Below are 20,302 nucleotides of genomic sequence, written 5' to 3'. Positions count from 1 at the left end.
TCGGGTCAATAGAATTATTATTCCTCTCGGTTTTGTGGAATTCTGGTACTAGCAGGGTAGAATGGTGACACCAAGAGTTGTGTTGATCCTCAAGACACATTTCTTTCCCTTGCCTGGCTCAATATTTTAAATTTTTCACATACTGAGACATTGAATCCCCTCCATTCTTCCCCTCAAAAGGGCTGGTTCTACCAATTGGCGTATACCAATTGGAATAGAACTTACTCGAACTGGAAAGACTCCTTCTTTCGCAGGCGCTGGGGTGCACCGTGAGGTCTTCGAGCAGAGGGAGCATCTGGTGGTGGCGGGAGGCTGTGGAATGTGGTCGGAAACGCACGCCCAGAGCCGAGGGCGTCTCTGTCACAGACAAGCGAGCTGCGCTGAATGGCTGTAAACTGCTTTCCCCCTCAATGGATGGGACCCTCCCGTGGAATCAAACAATTCTGGGTCAAAAAGGAATCATTTCCCTGGGGCCCAATGTCACATTTTATGGGATACACACCTACGAGAGGGGCCCTGATGTGTCTGAGACCCCACAACCACGACATGACAGTGCTGAGACTCCGAACCACGTCTCCTGATCATGATTCGTTCAGTGTTTTCCGACAGGATTCGCTGGTTATTTCATAATGAGACCCATCAGCCAACGGCCCATGACCCCATCTTGAAGGGCAACGGGCTGTGCGGACCCGCTGCCATCTTGTTCCCCGCCACCGCCAGGCAGCAGGAGCTCGGCCACGTCTGCCCAATTAAAGCTTTTAAGAATAAACACGGTTTCCCTTCAGGATTATTTTCAAATGATTCTAACACTCCTTGGAGAGCACTAATAGTTTGGGACCTTCCACTGCTTGCGAAGACGGGCGCCTCCAGTTGAAAATCAGGAAGACGAAACAAAACCCACCTCTGTTCTGCTCCGTTCCGAGTGATCTGAGGGCTTCCCGGCCACCGAAGACATAAATCTGGGGAAAGCGGAGCTGGGAGGTCACTTGGCCATCTTCTCCCCGGGTTTCCAGTGCGCCCCATTATCACCGACGAAGAGGTAATATTAGCAGAACACGTATTTCCAGTGCCCATAACCGAGCTACTTCTGAAACCCCTGAGGCCGTGAAATTTTGAGAAGTTTGCTAAGCTCCCTTGCTCTGGGACGTGTATAAGGAAAACATAAACAAGCAAAACCCGTGGCAAATTACTTTTTCTGTGTGGTTTTGCTCCAGGAAAGCATTGCGGCAGGCTCCTGCCCCAAACTGACCAGTAGAAGCGGGAATCTGGAGGTCAGGGCAGACGCCGCCTCCAGAGTAGTGAGCACCATGACAGATGGCACCCAGGGCGTGGGGTGCATCGTGCTGCCCCGTGACTCGGGTTCGTAGCCCTGCCCCGATGTCGGAAAGCTGCTAAGAGAGCAGATCCTAGAAAGGCCACATCGTGAGCAAAACCAACTTTTTGTAACTACATGAAAAAGGAAAACAAAGATTCCTGAAACGGAACAGAAGCTTGTTTTTCCTTCAGCAGCGGTTTTTGCAGGGGTCTTAGCGGGACCTGGAAGTGGGACGAGGGTTCAGTGGGGACGGTCATCGGGACGTGGTCTTCTCTCACCTGTGTCCCTTGCCTTAAAACGTACTGACGGCTTTGCTGAAGGCTGACCTCACGGCGGGAACACCCCTCGGGGATGGTCTAAACGCGCTGGAAGTAGAAAGTCCAGTTTTCAACGGTATTAGGTCCTCTGGTCCCTCGCCCATCCCCCAAGTTTATTCAAATTGCTTCCCAGATAGGACAGGGATGGTGTGGAAATGGCTGAACAACCCAGTAGCCGTCATCAGTCTTCTTGTCGGAGTGACGGCGTCCAGGGTGGGAGTCGCGACCTTAGACCCAAACGCTCAGTAGGCGAATGAGTCTGTCGCTCGGTGCGTTGACAGGTTAACCTCCCTCCCCAGGCCAGCCCCCTCTCCACCCCCGGCTCTCCTCCTGAGCCGGGTTCTGTCTCTCCAGCGCTGTCTGCGGCACCCCTGCGAGGGTTAGCGATAACTTAAGGTGTGACCGCTCCCAGGAGTGTTGCATTTCAACAGGGGCCTCCAAGACAGAAAATACTTCAGTATTTCCAGTGAAGGGAGAACCTGGTTATTTTTTTACGCACTCTCAGGTGGAGTCCCAGGCTGCTGACCTCCCTGTTCAGCAAGAACCCCCTGCACCTGATTCCCTCCGAATCCGAGAGCCCACGACTGCAAGTGGCGTTTCCTCCCTTTCAAGCATCACGTTACAATCATTTCAGTCTAAACTCTCCTTTTCTCGCCTGTGTCTTAGCTGCAGATTGTAGCTGAGTTGGGCTGATCTCATCCAGAACAGAAACAGTGAACCATTGAATTCCAAACAACATGTTAACGGTGTGTGAGCGAAGTAATTCGTATTTCCAGGACCCCGCACCCGCCGCACGCTTTCATAAACACGGTGGGGTACTCCGTGCCCGGACTCTGAAATGCAATCGCAAATCCAGGCCCCTGCTTTCCCGGCTGTTTGAGGCCGCCTCCCCACGTGTGGTCATCTTTTGCTCATGCCCACACGCACAAGGTGCAGACGACGGAGAACTACGTCTGTTACCATGCGTGCGGGATGGACCAGTATTTCCAGCTTATTCTCTCGGAAGGAGAGTTGTAATAATTGATCTCTGTGCTCAAGGGCAAACACTCCTAAAGTCCTTCTATGGCCAGGGGATGGGAGCCATCATACACAACTGGAAAGGCACCTATAACATTGGGTATCATCTATCAGAAAGAGTGAACGATCAAACCCAGACACTGAGCTCTGCTTAGGATCTCGGGAGCCGCGTTCAGCTGTGGGTTTGCGGGGCCTGCAGAGTCGCCACTGTCCACTCCGTGTGGGGGCCGGCTCAGGACCACAGCCCGCGGCGCGAGAATGCACCTGCGAGTCGGTTTTGCCTCGTATAGTTAATGTTTGTGGGGGCGTCCGGACTGTAGACGTTCAGGCAGTGCGCGCGGGCTTCGTGCGAGGCCCCCAGGGAAGGTGCTCACAGCGCGCTCTGGCCGCGGTCGCGGTGATCTGGGCCCGGGCGTAAGCCTGACTCCCGTGTAGGACCAGAAGTGAAAATCAGTTCCGGCGTCTGTAAACTGCAGCGCAGCTTCCTACGGATCTAGTTTTCAGATCATCTCTGGGAATTCTTCTAATCTTTTCTGAATCACAATACTGTCTTTTGTTTTTGGGTGGAAAAAAAAAAGGCTTTCTTCCGGAAACGAGGCGGCTGTCTGTTTCGCAGGCAGTTGTGGAACAGGGTGGGAGGTATCGAAGTCTCCCCCCGCTTCTAGGCAGGGGGATCAGCTGCCAGATTACCTGGGGCGGCTCCTGGACACCTGCGGCCACGTGCGAGGAACAATTCTGACGATGCCCCATTTACCCGGACTCCACTTCTCATTGTCTTCTTCTGAACGTTTCTCAATCAGCTGATCTTGGATGGCACGTTGATTTTTTTCTTAAGGGGTATTATTTTTTTCACTCTCATTCAAAAAAACATTTTTGAATGAGAAATATTTAAAGAATTTATGAACTTAGGGAGCACGGCAGGAGGAGTAGTCAAGTACTCATTGCCTACCCTCCGAGATCATACTTACCCTGGGGCTTGCTTCCCGTGTGTCCCTCCGCGCAGAGATAGAGCGAAGGGCCGAGAAGAGTGGAGAATTCATAGTTCCAGGGAGCAATGAGTGCGTGTTGGGGGAGGGGTAGTTTTAGGGTTTGGGTTTTATTCCCTTGTTGTTTGAGTAGGTAATATAGCTCGTGTTTCATTTTAAACTTCAGTGACTTAGTAGGTATATATCTGCAAGATATCCGTACGTAAAGAGAAGACTGTAGTCGAGTCTCTGGATTCGAGCATGCAGACAGCTGTCTTTGTGGGGATACCACAGCTGGTTGAGGGCTAATGACGAAGGAAGCCAGAATGGGCTCTGGTCATGGACGTCGGAGAAGCTGGGGTCTGGTCCCTGCAGGGGGACCTCAGGCAAGCCACTAACCCCGTTACACTTTGGGCCATACTTTCCTGCTCCCTTCACTTTTAAACCAAACGCGTATTGGTGAATTACTTTCCTCCAGGCCCCGTGGGGAGCAAGGGCACACGAATCACCATTCTAGGCAGGAAGGGGCTCCAACCAGAGCAGCTGGGGTCGGGATTTGGTCTTCTCTGGGGACACTTCCAAGTCTCCTACTATGCTTGTATTTATTTATTTCTTATTTGAGAGAGAGAGCGAGCACGTGCACGGGCATGGGGCATGGGGCAAGAGACAAGATGAAGAGAACCTCAAAGCAGACGCTGGGGGGGTGGCATGGAGCCCAAGGTGGGGCTCGATCTCACTGACCTGGGCTGAATCAAGAGTCCCGGCCCAACCGACTGTGCCACCCAGGAGCCCCTCCTAGTATGCTTTTAATGATTTATTTTGTTCATGGTTTTTCCCCAAACATTCACCGCTCCTCATTACTTATAGGCCACACCACGGACTTTCATACATGAGAATCGCCACACTCCGACCCGAATCTTCTGACGTCCACTTTTTCCCTCCTAAACCGTTTTATCCGGCTGCAAGGATTCCTGCTATCGCGGTCACCTGGCCATTGCGTCCCTGAGGTGTCCCCTCCGCTTCCCTCCGAGCACCCGGTTCCCACTGCTCCTTCAGAGCCAACAAGCTCCCGGCCTTCTCGGGGTCCTCCTCGGGCGCCTCCCTCCCCCCGCGTTTTCCCAGCCTCACCTCTCTCCTCACTCGCACCGGAACCAGGTCTTCAGTTGCCCCAGGAAGCCCTCCACCTGCCTCGGGCTCCTTCACACCGCCCTTCCCTCCAGGAAGCTCGCAGACAGGAAGTTTCCCCTTTCATCGCCGAGTCCTGAACGCGGAGCAGTCTCGATGTCTGGCCCAGGGTCGTGGTCCGTGAGTGACAGGTGGGGACACACGGACGCCTCGGCCAGGCCTCACCGTGTTGCTTCTCCCTGGGTGTGTGAGGAGGGCGCCCGGGCTGGGGCTCACCCAGGAGACCGTCAGTGAGCTGGAGTCCCTTTTCAACATGTGAAAGTTACAGTTTTTAGGGTTTTCTCAAAACGTACTCATTTTCAAAAAAAATTACTTAATCTGCTGCTAAAGATTTTATGAATCATGAACATAGGTATCCCAAGATCCTGGCTATTACCCACAATTACAGATGTTTTGGCATCTGGGAACTCCTTAAAGGATGTAAAATTTGTTTCATGATGTTTTCACAATCATATTGGGGAAAAATTTCTCCAAATTAAAAAAAAAAATTTTTATTAACTGTGTTAACTAAAATAAAATCTTAAAACAACAACAACAACAACAACAAAACCCACCTGAGGGCCATCCTTGGGTTCAGAGCCCCTGAAAGGTATCTGAAGCTTTTTCAAGGATCCTGTTGTGTCTGGGCTTTGACACGAGCAGGGAGCGAGGACGCCTCCCAGGGCGGGTGTTGGTTCACGTTTGGCAACGTGGAAATCGGGTCGAGCGCCCCTCCCTGTGGTGCTGCACGGAGAACAGCAACAGAGCCGCCGCACGTTAACTGGAGCTAATCCGTTAGCCCCGTGGCCTGAAAGCTTGGACACATCTGGACCACGCGTCACCCGAACACGGCAGAGTGGCAGGCGAAGGTGACCCCCAAGAGAAGAGAGGGTTCTGGGAGCTGGGGCGGCCTCCTTGGGCTGCACAGAGCCACAGAGAGCCAAGACCGGCCCCCTTGCCCTGCAGGCAGGTGTCCCAGCCTTGGGCCTACGAGCTCTGATCCGCACCTGCCGCCCGAGTCCCCCGCCTTCGCTAGCATCGTCCCCTGCAACACAGGGGCCTCCACGCCTGTGACGCTCCTCCGTTAGCACCTGGCACACGTCCCTGGTGTCGTGCTCGCTTTAATTACTCTGGCGTGACATTGGACCGCAAGGTCTTGACTAAAACCACCTTCACGAAGGACCTCGCTTCGTTCTTGAGTGGGGCTCAGCCTGTGGGCCGGGCCGTGGGCCGGGAACTCACGTGCGTGGGAGATGGAGTGGGTCCTCTCCCAGCGGGCTTGGGGTGACGCTCACCAGGCTGCCCTTGCTCCCCGGGGCAGAGTCCCGCCCCACCCTCCAGGGTCCCCCGTCCTGAGAGGGCCGGTGAGGGCCTCTGGTACCCTCCGAGCAGGGCCTCTTTCTCAGTACCCGGCAGCCTCTGCCTGCCCCACATGGACCGTTCACACAGACGGTCCGAGCTGAGCACTGCCTTTTCCCAAAGATGTGTGTCATCTTTCCTGGCTTGCAACCATTTCCAGTCTCTTTTTTATTGGAGAGAGTGAGCGAGCGAGCATGAGCAGGGGGAGTGGCGGAGGGACAGGGAGCAGCAGACCCCTTGCCGAGCAGAGAGCCCGATGCAGGACTCGATCCCAGGACCCTGAGCTCATGACCTGAGCCGAAGGCAGAGGCTTAATGACTGAGCCACCCAGGCGCCCCTCCAATCTTTCCTGTAATGACTAGATCCTGATTTTCCTTTGGAAACGGCATGTGTCCCCCTCGCTCCCTCAAGAACCCTGCCTCGCTCTGCCTCTGCTCTGCTCCCACTGCCCGGGGTCTCTGGAGAATTTCCGCACGAGCTGCAGGTCTGCTCCCTCCTCTGGAAGCTTCTCCTGTGACAAGATGCCTATCTCTTTGCATCAGGTTGCATCATATGATGTCAGAAAGCCGAACGAAAACAAAGTCTCTTCCCCAGGGAATAGGCGCTCAACAACACAAAGGGGACTCGGGGTGAAGGGATCTTGGGTTTCGATAGACGAACGTCTCCCGCTGCTTTAAGTGGTCGTTCTGCAGACCTACCTTCTCCTCTGCGGGTCTCGTGGGCATTAAAAACACATTCTTCGTTCTCGCGTGCTTTCTGAGCCTTGAAATCCATTCTGCGTGTTTAATAGTATTCGGGGTTCGGTACACAACTTGATTTTGTGTTCACCCTGTTCCAAGGACGGGCGATTAAAATACCATCAACATAAGGCCACCTAGTGCAAAACTTCCCTCCAGAACTAACGTCTTATTGATGACCGTCCTCATTTGCTAAAAAGTCAGCGACTTTCTGGGGATCAGATGTTTTGAACAAAAAACTTACCTGCCAAGAATGTATGCTGTTATTTTCTTAACTTGTGTTTTATTTTCTATCATGATTTTCTTATCTGCTGGTGCACTTTGATTCAATTTCAGAAAAGAGCCCTGAACTCCCAATGGGACTGCCTTTTTTCCTAGCAAGACCCTGGTGCGCAAGCCAAGGCGGGGTTTGTGAAGGGCCGGGCCCTGCAGGGAACCCTCTCCGGGCGGCTCCTGGAGGCTGAGGTCCAGCTGAGCCGCCCCACAGAGAGACACTGTACCTGTCCCACTGTGGAGGCCGGGGCCAGTCTAGGGAAGGCTTTCGCGGGGTTAAACTTCTCTGACCTTCAGAAATGCCCAAATGTAAGCAAATAAATCACAGGCCACGAGCTGCCCCTCCCACAGTTCTACAGTTCTAGGGCAAGGATAACTGAGATAAAATGAGCCCCGTGTCCTTCCCTGAGTGTCCGCCGGCCACTGACAGAGAAGCCAGGCCACGGTCCCGAAACCTCGGGGGCGGGGGTCGCTGGCATGCCTTCCATCCCCTGCCACAAACCCACCGGCTCTGAGGGCCGTTTCCGAGGCAGAAGGGCCGGGAAGTGTGGGACTGGGGGTTCCGCGTGAGGCTCTGCTCTCCCAGGACAGTCCAGAGTCTCCTCTGTGCTTGAGGACACTTCTCGACCGCATCTCAGACACAGGGGGAGCTGGGGGAGAGTTACGGGTGGCGAAGGAGAACACCCGTGTGGGGACAACAACCTTCACTGTGCCCTTCACTGTGCTTGCTTTCGTCTGAGTGTGTCCACGAGAGCCTAGCTGCCCAGCTGGGGTGGTGCCATGTTGGGTGGAGGGGGCAGAGGGCCTGGGAGATCGGAGTGAGCCTGAGTGAGAAGGTTCTGGTCTTCCTCCATCTGGGGACGATCGGCGAGTCTATGGGGTCATGGAGCAAACGTCGTGGGGGACGGAGTAATGCTCCGTGCCCGGCCCCAGGATTGCAGGTCTGGCTTGCATAGGGCCTGGCCTCCTCCGTCTTTCCCCGCTCCGTTCTGACCTGAGCAGGCCACCGTGCCCCTGAGCTCCTGGAGCTGCAGCCTCCGCTGGGGGCAGCCGGCGGCGCCCTTCACCTCTAGTCTCTGTTCTCCAGCCGCGCGCGGAGTTTCTTCACTTGCTTGACGGCACTGTGGCCTGCGGCCTCTGCTGCTTCTCAGGTGCTGTTCCCTTTGCTGGAAACGCTTGATTTTCCCCGTGAGCAGGCCACTCCCGGGGGTCCTTCAGAACACACCTCGAACACTCCCTCCTTAAGGAAACGTTCTCCCTCGTCCTCCCAGGTCAGGCAATCCTCCGATGTACGATGTCACAATGCCGTGTACTTCTTCAACTGCTACAAAATAGGGCACAGAGTTTTGAGATGCACCGATGGGATGCTTTGCGTTGCCTGGCATTTGGCCTCCTGCCTGCTCAGCCCGGGCAGCCCCCTGCCGCTGAGGGAGGATGGTGCTGAGCAGTGATGCCGAGAACACGTTTATTCATACGTGTTAAGGGTCAGCGGCTTCCAGCGTGCTAACCAGGACACGTGAGCACACAGAAAGAGGCAATGTGTGGAGGTCGGACTTCACGGAGAGAGAAAGATCTCCCAGGCCTGGCTGGATTCTCCTCTTCTGACAGATTCAAAACTAGGCAAAGTGCATTCTGTCCTGGGGTTTCGTGCAAGGAAGGCGCTGGGGAAACTGAGGAAGAGGGTAAGTCCCCACCTGCAGCCGCAGGTCCCGGTCTGTGTCCCCCTCGGCCCCCGGCCAGCGCAACGTGCACACACACAGGGGATGGACTCAGATGTGGCAGACGAGCGTGGGAAGGAATGGAGGTAACGCTTCAAGCTGGAACAGGGTGATTTTTTTTTTCAAATGTTGCACATCCGGGTTGTGACCCGGGAAGAACACCAGAAAAAAACAAAACAAAAGAAACAGAACCATAACCAGGAAGACCCGTCCTCGCATGTGCGAAGGACGCAGAACGGATTAAACATCGGCAACAGAAGATCTTCGGTTAAATTTATGCACACACACACATATTCCGAAACAAAGTGACTCAGAAAAAACACAAACGAACTGATGAGCAAAGAAACATAAGACAAAGAAAAAATAGAGCCCCAATAGCTCAACTAATATCAGACACGAAGGAAAAATCAACAGTAAGAGGTGAAGCTGCTTTAAACATGGGTTTGGGAAAGTCCAGCTTGTTAGGAGAATAGAATAACCAGGAATATTTATGAGTCAAATGAAATCGCATCAAAACATACCAGACAAAAGCTGAGAAAATACAGTAAGAAGCTGGCAAAGCAGTCTTAGGGTACATTGATAATATGTTACGTAGGGGCGCCTGGGTGGCTCAGTCAGTGAAGCGCCTGCCTTTGGCTCCGGTCGTGATCTCGGGGTCCTGGGATGGAGCCCCGTGTTGGGGGCTGTAAGTCCTAGGGATTTTTATCAAGAAAAAAGGAAGAACGGAAATGAGCTACCCATTCCACTCCAGAACCAAAACAGTGTCAAGAACAATGAACAAACAGGTGTCGCGACCCGGCTTGAGTCACAAAAGAACACTCCGTAGAAATTAATGAACAAAATCTGAAAAACTATAGAATAAATGTAGTAACTCAAAACCTGATTCTTTGAAATGAAATTTCAACATTGGCAAACCTTGGGCAGGATGTGTCCCAGGAGAAGGAGAGGGAGCGGGCCGGGGGCAGGCACTGGAAAGGAGAGCTTGGCGGGGAGGTGACCGCTGCCTGCCCGCCACACGGGAAGGCCACCTGACACTCTCGTGCCTCAGAGCCCGGCCCTCACGGTCAGCCACCATTCAGAAAGTCCTCAGAAGGGAATTTTTTTTTTTTTTTTTTTAATTTGACAGACAGAAATCATAGGTAGGCAGAGAGGCAGGCAGAGAAAGAGAGGAGGAAGCAGGCTCCCCGCTAAGCAGAGAACCTGATGCGGGACTCGATCCCAGGACCCTGAGATCATGACCTGAGCGGAAAACAGGGGCTTTAACCCACTGAGCCACCCAGGTGCCCCTCAGAAGGGAATTCTTAAAAGAAAATCTTTGTATTTGCTCAGCAAACGAAACATACGGACACTAAAAGTGAAACAATGCATGCATGGCCACGTGATAACACACTTTGAAATGTAGCTGAAATGAACAAATTTCTAGGAAAGTATCTTCACTAAATATCACTTCGAAGAGGCGAGGAACTTGAGTTATCAATGCTCCGGGAGACACGAAAGGCATTCCTATAGCAGTATGCTTCTGCCGGTAGAAAATACGGTCTTATTCGCTCATTGGTTTAACAAATACTTTTGCTGTGCAGACGCTTTTGATCTTGATGAAGTCCCAAAAGTTCATTTTTGCTTTTGTTTCCTTGGCCTTTGGAGACATATCTTGAAAGAAGTTGCTGTGGCTGATGTCGAAGAGGTTACTGCCTATGTTCTCCTCTAGGATTCTGATGGATTCCTGTCTCACGTTGAGGTCTTTTATACTGACTAATAATCTACCATGTGCCTTCTGCTGCTTTCATTCTAGAGAAGGTACCCTAATTGTTTTATCTCCATTTGTAGAAAAATTGCAAATGTAAGCTGTACTTCCTCAAAAGAGAAGAAAGAGTATCAACTGGTAAAGACCAAAACCAACAGCTTCATCTCTTCCCCGCCCCCTCCCCCTGTCCCCCCGCCCTCCCTCGTGTGCCTTGTGTCCTTACTCGTGTTTATCAACGTGTCTGTGTGTCTGTTGTCTCTCTGTCCCATCCCTGGGTGCACGTGCGGGTTTAGTGTCCTGTTCAGCACGTTTTTCTTTCCCGTTATGGACGTCCCCCCATGTCAGCCCACGGCTGCTTAATTACGCGAGTTTCGTTGCCTTCAACGCAAGGCATGTGGTTGAACGGGCACCGAAGGAAGCTCCGTCCCAGGCCACTCACTTCGACGGTTGCCGAAGAGTGATCCAGGGTCAAGGTCACCTAGAGGACCAGCCCGGTGTTTCAGTAATCTTTCAGTTGCCGTCCTCTGTTAGTCCCCAGGGCTGTTTTCTGCGCTGCCGTCCCCTGCCACTTCTTCTGGTCACGGTAGCGGATTCTGATTTTGCGGGTGCCAACTCCTCTCCGGTCTCTCAGAATCGCGTTGGCACATTCTTGTTGGGTGTCATGCCTCCCGTTTACTCGGAGGTGAGCTGTTTTATCGGGCTGTCACCATCATGAGCCTCCAGCCAGCGTCCTCCTTGCGCCCCGGGTGGCCCCTGGCTGGGCACGACTTTTATGAATGAAGGCCTGGGTTGGTTTCCACGGGCGCGGGCTGTGGGTTTCCTCTGCTGAGCCCACATCTGTTTCCTGAGCAGGCCCCTCCCTGAAGGCTGACTCCAGGCCCCCGAAAGTGGGGGAGGTATGGACAGCAGGAAGAACGGGGCATCCGGGGGAACTCCTCCTTCCCACGCCCCTCCTGGGCCGGGCGCCAGACCCGGGAGGCAGTTCCTGAGAGCCGATAACCGGGGGCCGGGGTAGCCCAGCTTCTCGGTTCATGCGTGTGTGGCTCCTTTCTTGGCTCTGTGACGGTCCGTAGCGTCCCCCGTCCCTCCTCCCAGCCCAGCCTAGCAGCCTCTTCGTAAGGAGTTGGGGCCAGCGACCATTAACTCTTCATGTCCTTCTCGAAAAACGAGTCCATAGAAAGTAGGAGAGAAAACAGTATGTCTCCTCGTGCTCCAAGAGCGCCCCTGATGAGCGGCGGGCGGCCTGCGGTTGTTGGGAGCTGTGCAAGGTCGTCTCCCCCTCGGGGACCAGCTCAGGAACCTTTTCCCACCTTGTCTGCTCCGCTTGGGTTGCCAGAAGTTCCTGGATTTTATCGTCCCAGCAGAGAGGAGCCTCATGGAGAGGAGTGCAGGGTTGCCCTTGAAGCCGGGAGCTGTCCCCGAGGGGTGCAGCACCCCCCAGAATGGAAACAGTCCACTGAGGCCCCGTGACGATGCCTCAGTGTCCCGGGCCCTGGCGTGCAATCTAGTGACAGCTCCAGAAACTTCCCTTCCCGCCGCCCTGCTGTCTTTCTCCCTCACGCTGGCATGAGGGGCTGGGGCCCTTGGCTCTGATCTGCTCTTTTTTTTTTTTTTTTTTTGCCTCAGAAACCTGCCTGGGACATTTGTTTCCTTTAGAAAGCAGGGTTTGGGCTTTACCTTTGGAAGGAAAGTGTCGTCTGTCACTTGGCGATCGGGGATATATTGACTGTCCCCCATATTTGGCTCTGGGCAAACGGTCAGTGTTCTTGACCTTGAGTGTGGAACGGCGCCTCCCCTGCCCCAGACTCACCCGGGGACTCCAGAACGGGTCTCTGCCGTGGCTCCTCCCAACTTTTCAAGTGCTATTACATTTTTATGTATGGATTTATGTCTATCCTTTTCTTGGGGGGGGTGCGCCTGGGTGGCTCAGTGGGTTAAGCCTCTGCCTTCGGCTCAGGTCACGATCTCAGGGTCCTGGGATCGAGTCCCACATCGGGCTCTCTGCTCAGCAGGGAGCCTGCTTCCTCCTCTCTCTCTACTTGCCTCTCTATCTACTTGTGATCTCTCTCTATATATCAAATAAATAAAATCTTAAAAAAAAAAGAGTTGGACGCTTTTCTTAGGGGGGAAAAAAAGGAAACCCAGAAATTTAAGAAATAGGAAAAATAGAGAGCTCTGTCCAGTGCGCCCTGTGGAATTCTCCCTGGATTCTGATCAGAAGGGGCAGCAGTTTAGAATTTCCTACAGTTGCATTTGACTCAGAACAGTGGACTTGAATCCACCAAGAAGCTGTGTAGCCTGGGTCCTAAGTTGTAACAAATTCACAACAATTGTTGCTACATTTTCAAAGAAAGATGTTTGTGGTTCAAAGTTAGCCAATAGCAAGTATTTAGAAGTCAGTGAGAATGGACCCCTGAAAATTACTCTTTTCTGGTTTAGGGATGACCAAAGCAGAGCCACGAAGAGCAGATTTCCTAAAGAATGAGCTTCGTTTCCGATGAGAACAGACCAGCCCGCCCCCCACTTTCCCAACTCACGACTTCTTCCGTTTAAATGTCCAAGGCTTCACTTCTAACTATCCCTTTACAGCATTCTGGGGGCAACGTTCTCCTTCCTTCCAAATTTGATAATCAAAATACAATTCTTAATAAATTGATAAGTCAGAAAGCGTTTGGCTGTTTATCTATTTATTTTTTTCCATTTGCTGAGATTGACCTAGGAAGAACCGAGTCAGCTGTAAGTCTGAGGCTTTAAGGCACAGCAATTTAACCCTCTGGAAACAATTACTTCAGTTGGATAGCAGATTCGTCGCACATTTTGAAACACGTATAAGATGTTTTCAAACGTCATGTGGTAGTTTTGGAGCGATTGGAAGGCCTGGATAAGTCACCCCCACCCGTCGGAAATCCCACAGCCTGGCGGGACAGTAAAGACCGGCTATTTTGGGAAAGAGAGTGGAAAAGCCAAGGCTGGACAACGTAAGTATGATTCACCAAAGGCAACTTCGTGCCACCTGTAAATTCAACTCTCACTTGCCACAATGAGCTCAGAGCTCTTTCTGGGTCTTTAGACAAAGATTCGGTGCCGTGTAGACAGACATCTTCGCTTCAGTGCCCTGTCAACGTCTCCGGCTCAGTATGTCCAGAGCTGAATTCATTATCCCTTGTCCTTAACTGATCTCTCTTGCGATGGAATACTAATTGACTCCTTTCTCTTCAATGTAAGCCTCTCCCATCGCTCTTTCCTCCTGTCTGCAGAACGATCCCACAAAACCCAGACCTGGCGGAGCTCGTCTCATGATTAAAACATCTTCTGTCTCCGCATTGCTTTCAAGCTTCGTGTAGAGCCTCCGTGCAGTTTTTCACGGTCCTGCCATCACCTGCTTCTCTGCCACTTGGACCTTGCGCGGTAGGGGGAGGATGACATTTTTCCTGGGTGTGTGGTTCTCTCCGTCTTGCTACGTGTATGGACTCCCGTGGGCCACGCCGCAGCCCCAATGCTTGGCTCCCTCCAGCTGGCCCTGTAGGACGAGCCTCCCTCCCCACCCCCCACCCCGCTGCGGGCCACCCCGAATCTCAGGTCTGTCTTCTCATTAATGCCCTACGAACCTAACCCTATAGAATACGGCCTTCGGCTTGGAGCTCCGTTCGCTCGTCCCAGCGCCGTTAAGGTCCATCCCGGTGGGTGGGAAGGTCAGATCTGTTCCTTTCCGGGGCTGCCTCGCGGTCCGCGCACCGACCGGATTCCTGTTCGCTCACCACTGTCGAGGGACGCTTGTTGTCTGCGTCTGGGGCAATGAGGAGTGGGGCTGCCGTGAACATTTTCGGGCGGCGTTTTGTGTGAACACGCATGGCTAGTCCTTGAGCGCAAATGCCCAGGGGAGGATTGGTGGGTCATACGATAAGGGCGTGTTTAACGTCCCAAGAACCTACCAAGCCATACCCCAGAGCAGCTGTCTGTCACTTCATGAAAGATGGTGGTGGATTCTGATGTGACCGCGGTCGTCCGTGCTGCTCTAGAAACGCCCCAGACTCGGTGGTTTCTAAACGACACGCGCTTCCTGCTTACGCTCTGGAGGCCGGGAGGTTTCAGACACAGATGCCCGCAGATTTGGTGTCCGGTGGGGAGGACCCCTTCCTGGCTGGTGGCCAGGCTCCTTCTCCCCATGTCCCCCCCTGGTGGGAGGGACACGGAACCTCTCTGGGCCTCTTTCATGACGATACTCATCCCTTCATGGGGGCCGCTGTCTCCTGATCGAATCGCCCCCCCGAGGGCCCCCGTTTCCTCAGACCAGCACGCGGCAGGCTCGGCTTCACATCCAGACTCGGGAGGGGACGCAAAGGTCGGGTCTGTGGCAGGTGCACCAGCCGGTTTGCGAGCCGTGCCCGTGACTATTCACGTGTTAGCGTCTCTCGTAAACGACAAGCTGCCTGAAGACAGAGACTTCGTGTGTGTGTTTTCGGAGCCGCTTATCCCCACAGCCTGTCTGCGTGCCGCCCCGTGCTGGTTTACAGGCGCTGGTCCTCCGCGGGTGGTGCTGGGGACGCGGGCGGCTGCCTGCCCCCAGGGGCGCCTCCAGACTGTCGCGGCCGGCTTATTCCTAACGCTCCCCTCCCCCACACGACGCGAGTCGTTTAGCGAGGATCATGCGATGAGCGGTAGCAACAGTGTATTCTTGATTTGCTCTTTCATCTTGAAACAACGCAAAACCATCAGGGAGATAGTGTAAGTTCCTTCAACTGCCTTACGGACTGGAATTGGCGGTTACCAAACACACGCTGGTCCACCTTGCCATGGGCCCGTCTCCCTGTTTTAGACTTTAACCATAATACAAGCTCAGAACCATCACCTCGAAAGACGGGACGGAAATAATTCAAGTGCTGTTTGTCCTCCTGGTTACCGGACGGTCGCTCCCTACACAGAACGGGAGGTCAAACGCCAGGATCCGTCCCGCTAGGGGGGACGCAGCGCGCCAGGGCCGGGCTGGGGGGCGCCACGCTCCTCCGGCAGAGCCAAGCTGGGGAGGCAGCGCCCGGAGCGGGGCCCACGTGGAGCCCGGGCTCTGGCTTCAGCTGCTTGCGGACGGTGACGTTCGTTCAACGGAGGGAAATCCAAATGCGTCAAGCCGGGTTTCCCTACCTGCACTCAGTTCCTGGGGCTGCAGTGACCGCGAAGCCAGACGGGGAGGCTGAGACAGCGCGATCGGACTCTCTCCCACTCTGGGTGCCAGAAGGCTGAGATCGGGGCTCCATGGGCGGCACGGCCGAGAATCTGCTCCAGGCTCGGCTCCCGGCTGGTTCCGGACTGGTGGGCGCGTGGCTCCAACAATCACCTCCGTCCCCAGGCGGCTTCTCCCTCTGTGTTTGCTTCTCTTCTGTTCTCAGAAGGACACCGGCCGTCTCAGGGGAGGGGCCCACCATGCTTCCAGAAGACCTCAGCCTCGTCTGACCGCATCTTCAGAGATGCGCATGCTGGGTAAGGTCGCGTTCGCAGGCGGCAGTGGTTATAGGACGCGGGTGCAAGTTCTGGGGACACAGTTCCACACACACGCCCGCACGGCGCTACAGTGGAGCGATGGCTGCTCAGAGCGGAGACCAGCGGATGCTTTAATGTGCATGGGGAGTCCAATCACCGTGTTTGCAGAGATTAGCTTAGGGTCATAAAGCAGACCAGTCTCAGTGGGTTTCGTGGCTATTTTTTTAAAATCCTCACCCGCGGGACTTACTGCCCACGTCTCCATGGCACCCCAGCCCAGCCCTTGGCAGCCACCAACTCAAGGGTCCTCAGGACACTTGTCCTAGTGCATGGAATGCCCAGGAATGTCCTTCAGACAAAGGGAGAGCCCCGAGAAGGACAATAATGGCCTAATGTTATGGGGTCCTTGACCTCTGGAATAAGCATCACTTTCCCAGAACCAGGCATTTTACTGAGCGGCAATTGTAACACGACATAAATAGAGCGTAAGGCAGGTTGTGAATTTTGCATACGCTTTAAAAAATTAAATAGGAAACAACCGAACAGGCCACCATCCCGGGAGCCTGAGTCACTTGCCTGCCTCACCGTGTTACAGTAAGACGCTGGGAAGCGGGGCGCCTGGGTGGCTCAGTGGTTTAAGTTGCTGCCTTCGGCTCAGGTCATGATCTCAGGGTCCTGGGATCGAGCCCCGCATCGGGCTCTCTACTCAGTGGGGAGCCTGTTTCTCCCTCTCTCTCTGCCTGCCTCTCTGCCTACTTGTGACCTCTCTCTCTGTCAAATAAATAAATAAAATATTAAAAAAAAAAAGATGCTGGGAAGCGTCCACCGTGCACCAGCAGACCCGCAGTGTCTCTGAGCATGACTTCGTCACATGTTCGCTCACTCAGAGCCGGCAGCGGAAACGATCCCACCCACTTGTGACCTCGGTAAACAGTTCGTGAGCACACAGCACCCGACGGGCGAGGGCCCTCGAGTCCTCGAGGCCCGTCCTCTCCCCAGGCTGAGAGCCAGCTCCGAGCAGGGTGGGCGAGCTTCTCCCCCTTGGAACTGGTCAGTGAGCTCCTGGGACGAGCCCCAGCGGGAGCGCGGTGAACTTCTCGAAGCCGATGAGCCACCTGCCAGCGTGGCGAAACTTATGCCCGCCAGGCGGTGAAAGCCAGCGAGTAGAAACATCCCAGCAATGCTTGGCACCTGCGTCCGGAGTGGAGGATGAGGCGTGTCTGCTGGCGGGAGGATGGGGATGCTGGAAAGACAGAGGGGTTCAAGCCTAAGGACGTCGACTTTACACTCCTCTCGGAGAAGAGGTCATTTGGAGGCGGTTCAAGTGTCTAAAGCTTCACAGGTGTGTGGACGCGTCCTTCTCGGGGGTTAAAGAGCAGGGGCTGCCCCAGTGGGACGCCTGCCGGTCCTTCCTGAGGGCTCTTGTCAGGGCCACACGTGCTTTGTCCTGAGCTTTTCTTTCAGTCCCTGTTTAAGTGTCCCCTTATCTCCAGGCCTTCCCTGACCGTCCATGTAAACCTCCTTCTCCAGCCCTGATCTCCTGCTTGATTCCCTGGTGCCCTTGCTGCCGCCCGGCCACCTGTCTCCTGTTTGCGCCTCCCGAACGCCAGGTCCACGGGAACACATCAACTCCTGCGGTATCACCGGCCTGGAGAGGCCTCGAGCGCCCACGGAGGAAGCTCCCGTGAACAGTTTGCTGAAAACTGAAGGCTGTGTCAGGGTCCGGGCTGAGATTTTAGACTCTAGATTCCTGGACACCAAAGTCTGTTTTTTTGGGGGGTGTGGGGGGGGGCGTGTGTTCCTGTTTGCGTTTTCTCTTGTTTATAGCTTTTCAGAAGTGACATCTCACGAAATGTATTGGGAAGACAGCAAGAGGTGATCCATGAAATCAGAGCCCCGGGAGATCTCAGGACAGCCTCCGTCCTGCAGGTGGAGAGCGCGGAGTCTGGGGTCTGAAAAGTACATTCTGACGTAGCCAAAGACAGAACCTGGGGACGATCGATGTTGGGGACCACGGGCCTCCGGCCGAGCTCTCGGGGTCAGCGCACATTCCACCATCTCAGCCATAGTTCTGCTGTTGAACGCAAACAAGGACATTTCCACCGCACAGAGAGGGCGGAGAGAATGGGTACAACGTTCTCAGTTTCAAAAATTCCCCAACAACTTTTTCTTAAATCTTGGGCACATTCTAGCACCGACTTGCCAGAAAGCACTTAATCGATAAGGGAAGTGGGAGCGGTAACGAGCCGCTAGAATACCGTGGACACAGAGGACGGGCTCTCGGAACCGCGGGATTTTCAAGGACCCTTTGACGTGTCCCATAGCCAGCGCTGACTCTCTCCTGAGCTTTCGGTCTTGCATACCTTTAAGCGCCACCAGCGAGACCCTGCTTCGGAAGACAAGGTGAAATAGCGGCATTCTGCTACAGTTCATAACCTTGCGATGTTTCGCGTGTGATTTTAAGGACCCCTGTTTAGAGATCACGTCTCAGTGGGGTCCTCACCAACATGCATTGAGGCACATTTCCCAAACCGTTTGTGAGTGACTGAAAATGAGGACGGATCGGTTTTACTTGATTTTGTTTGTTTCTTTGTTTTTTCCCCCTGTGTGTTGAGGATTTGCTCTTTCCATTGATCAAAGGCCCCAGAGGATTGCTCAACGGCTGTCCCATGGTCAAATGTCAGCTAGGACATTACCCTTCCAATACGAAAGTCAGGACTTGCCCCGGTGCCTTCCGGCCCGTGTCGTCTATATTTGGCCTCACAAGGCTCCGTTTGCTCCAAGAGACTCATCCACACCTGGCGGTGATTACTCAGCGAGCAGCAGAGATCAGCGGCACAGAGGAGAGGTGCTTGGGAGGCCTGGATTTATCCCTACAGCCCCCCCACGCCTCCCCCCTACCCCCCTTCCCGGCCTCCCCATCCCCCCATGCTCCTCCCCCACCCTCCTCCCCTTCCCGCCCCTCCTTCCCTTTCCCTCTCCCCTCCTCCCAAGGTCAGGAGGCCCTGCCACCCGGAGTCATTCCCTGCGGGGTTCCTGCCCATGTAACCAACCCAGAGGGTGGACCCCGCGGAGTGGGACCCCTTCTCGGGAGGGACTTTGGGGCCGGCTCGCTGAGCCTATTTTCTCAACCCTTCCCTTCGTTTCCTCCTGTCGACACAGGCTTCGTGGGCTCCAGATACGAATCTCTTTCTTCAGATGCTTGCTTAACTCTCCCCTTTGGCCTGAAGGTAGCAGGGCTGGGCCTGGCGAGGCAGAGGCTCGGTGGGACGTGCGGCTCTTCCCGCTCCGGAGCCGCAGAAAATCCACGCACCCCCAGCGCCCTGCAGTAAACATCACCTTTCCCCCAGCCGACCCGCTGGCTGCCGAACACACACCCGCCCCTTCCTACTCCGGTTACACACTCAGACTTGACCGCCTGCCAAGTTCCTTCTCACACAGGAGCAACGTCTCTGCCTGTACTGGGGCCGCGGCCGCCGGCCTGAGCCCCACGGAGACCACACCTGAACCCTCCGTCCGCGGGGCTCCAAGAGCCTGGCAGTTTGTGTTTGGGACTCTGTGGAACCCAAGGCGAGGAGAGCAAGGGGAAGGACCATTCTCACGCGTCCGGTTTCCAGCGAGGGACTGGCTGTGTCTCGGCCACATGTCTGTCTTGCAAAGCAGATCTTCTGAGACCTGTCCTTGCTCTGGGACGCCATACATGCCAGGAGGGCTCGACATCTTGGGGCAACTGTAGGTTTGTCCTGGAGTTTCCCTCACCAGGAGCTGGATTAGCCCCGGGGGGACTGGAAATGCGACAAGAGCCGCGTGCTGGCAGGTTCCTTACGCGGTGAGACGCAGTAGGATGTCCTTGGACAGTCAGTAAGAACACATCCGAGAAGAACGCGGCTGAGTTAGGCTCCAGCGTCCTGGGGACAGGGTCACGTTATCCTATATACGTGCTGGAAGTTATACAGCTGAAACTCACGAATCTTCTTTGTTTTATGAAGCAAAACAGTCAAACGGCATCACGTAGGCACCGGGCGCCAACAGCACCTACCGTCTGTCGCAAGACACCCCGGCGGCCTGCACGGCTCTGCATGTGCTCAGGACAGAAGCACCTGCTGGGGTCTGGGCGTCCCTGCTCTGCCCCGAGGATCTCCCCCATTTCTCTGGTCGTCCCCTCCCACTGAGCACGCACGGGTCTTCCCCGAGATCAGGCCCTTACCTGAAGGGACG

This window comes from Meles meles, chromosome 14 (genome assembly GCF_922984935.1).
Source record: "Meles meles chromosome 14, mMelMel3.1 paternal haplotype, whole genome shotgun sequence".
Lineage (NCBI taxonomy): Eukaryota > Metazoa > Chordata > Mammalia > Carnivora > Mustelidae > Meles > Meles meles.
This window is presented reverse-complemented; position numbering follows the sequence as displayed.